A 3,093-nucleotide genomic window follows, 5' to 3' on the forward strand; every position below is an offset into this window, starting at 1 on the left:
CACATATTTCAGGGGTATATCCTTCCCAAGGACAAGCAGAGCATGATATCCGTGACAGGATATAATGTAGAAAACCCGTTAGGTAAGGGGAGAGAAATTTCATGAAATTACCCATACGACGGTGTTTGGATAATTGAGCAAGAAACATTTAGCATTGGGCTACAAATGTTCTTGATGAAAATCGGAGTACCACAGACATGCTTCGAGATAGCATTGACATGGTCTTCAAGCAAGGTCGGACCTTGGATACTCAAAGGATTTACCAGGAACCACTTATAGAATAAGTCTTACAATTTCCTCATGGAAGAATGGCTAACCTTGCTAAAAAGGAAACTATAACAATAGGTCCTCCGGCCAGTTGTGCTAGGCATGACATCACCTTACCGGGTCATATATAGACCAATGTTATAACTCTTGGAAATATGTTCCAACCATCATATCTGACCGAGATTCAGATCTGATTGGTGTCAGGATAACTCAGACTCAGGATGCCTGAGAAGAAAGGTGCAACACAAATTGTCGAGACGACATCGAAGATTCTCGGGAGATGAACTATGGAAGCGAGTTCCAAACAAGGGTTCATCATTAAATCAAGGAGAGGTGAGGAGGTGACTGATTGACTTAGCGACAATCCATTGAGATTTCCAAAAAATGGATTTCCACAACTATGTGAACAAGGAGATAACATTAGCTAGATCGAATGACTTAATGATGTATGCTCGAGGAAAACATACACAGTTAAACATTGGTTGAAATGTGCACCCGAAATATGGGCTAGGTAGCACAATTAATGTTCGAATGATGATTCAATAAGCCATAGACGTAGAATGAAACTATAGACCAATAACTTCAAAGCAATAGGGTTGCTAGAAGTTTAGAATTTACACATCACAGACCATTTGTCGATATTTCGATTAGAAACAACACGGGGACCAAGAAAGAATGGTCATGGTGAGAAGTATCACTGTATCAAGAATTCTTAAGAGGTGGAGTAATCCTCACGACATTCTTGACATGAAAGATGGTAATACTCCAAGGTAAAGAAGAACAATTGCTAGATAGCATGGATCTCAAGGTATAACACGAAACACGAACAAGTTTGTGTTGAACGAAAGGCAATAAAGTGGTCGATGATAACACCAATCATCGAGGGCAAGGATGGTATTCCTCTTCAGAATTCAATTGATATCCTGGAAGAGCATCAAAATTTTGATGATGATCATGACACAATTGTCGAGAGATTTCACGAAGAAGCAATCGAACAACGACGACATCAAGAAAAAGCAATGGTGAAGCTAAGGGTCATTGGAACCACAGATACGACACACACTCGGAATCAAGCGTGATGTTCAAGGCTAAATGATAAGATGAGGAAGATCGACGTAAGCTTGGCTCATCGTCAAAAGTTGTGCTCTGGGAATAAGGACCAGGTAGCACAGTTAAAATTTAGCACGATAATGATATAGCTGATCAGGCTTGGGATGACTTGAAGGATTTTTAAACTCGTAAGCAACGAAAATTACTTAGAGTTATTGAATCAGATTGCGGACTCGATTCACTATTTGGTGTTCTCGGTTGACGACAACCCAGAACCCAGGAAAATTGGAATCAGAACAGTAGATGAAGAACCCATAAGAAGTTATGCAGTTTCAAGATAATCTCGAGATACCAGGGGGTAATTCTCGATGACAGATCAAAGTAGAGGTTGGCTAGGGTATTGCTCTGCAGAAGACAAGAGCTTAAGCTTGCACGAGAAATGGTATCAAAGGAAGAAATTATGGTCGAAACCACAATCATAAATGATCAAACCATGGATACAAGATGAACTCATAACAAGGGGGTAACTATTTTCACGAGCAGCTTCCATGATAAGTTCTACATCGTGTCCACGGGCATGAACACAAAGTTCAAGGTCGACTCCCACTTCTCCAATGCATAACCTTTCATTCACTCCTCTAAATAAAAATGATTTCAGTGTCAAAACCTACCTGGTGAATTACCAGAGGAGTATGACCCGTGAAAACTTTCGGGTTTACACAGATTAAGGAAGGCATAGGTTCAACCCATCGGGGCATCTTTACAAATATATACAACAAACTTCATAGTAAACATCATCAGCTCGAGAGCAGAGCACGGTTGGCCAAAACAAAGAGTAAGATTTATCAATGGCATTATGTAACTGGGAAAGAACTTCTCGAGATTTTTGGATACGAAGGACGTTGTCGGATGATAATTCAACAAAGGACCCGACGGTTCATAACGGAGCTGATGTGTACATCGGCGCACAACCAGAGGAAGAATCAATGCAAAGGCCTTAGATTATAGAAACAACTGACTTACTCAAAGCTCAAAGGCAAAGAATCATAATTTCCAAATCAAGGGCTCAGAGGCAAAAACTCTGATTAAGGATGAATAAGTTGAGTAGGCTTAGGGTACAATCGACGGCAATTGGATTGCTTGAGAACCAGCTCACGTTTCAAATAACGTCTGAGCCGGAAGGATGAATTCTAGGCTCTGATTGAGGATTGCGAGCATTCGCAACAAATTGAATCAACGGACTCAAAATGATAATGACAAGAGATGCCAATAAGATTGCGAGACTTAAGATTAATCATAATGCAAGTAAGCAAGAATTTCAAGAGCAAAAAGGCTCCTGAGGATTTTCGGAAGATCGAATGGTATTTTGAACACTTTTGGGAAATACTTGAATCAACTGGGAGTGAGCGGATACTCGGTAAGTGCGAGAATTATCCGTAGGGGTATTCAGGTGACAAAGAACAGCAAGGCAGTAAGCTCAAAGGATTCTCGGAACAACAGAGAGAATTTCGGGGTATCTTGTAATAACAAGATCAACTGGGAAACTTTGTATGAATGGCGAGTATACGTGGTTATCCATAGGAGTTTATCGATGGAAGGGAATTGCAAAAGCGATGAACACAAGTTCTCGGGTTAACAGCGGAGAGTGTCTTCAGGGTCCTCACGTGCAGCAGACGAGCATCAGTAATAAGCGGCTCTCCGGGTGAAAGTGATAACGAGATCCTAATGTTAGAATTAGAAAAATTCATTTAACCCGAATAGGAGAGAGATCAGAGT

The sequence above is a fragment of the Aegilops tauschii genome, chromosome 7, assembly GCF_002575655.3.
Source record: "Aegilops tauschii subsp. strangulata cultivar AL8/78 chromosome 7, Aet v6.0, whole genome shotgun sequence".
Lineage (NCBI taxonomy): Eukaryota > Viridiplantae > Streptophyta > Magnoliopsida > Poales > Poaceae > Aegilops > Aegilops tauschii.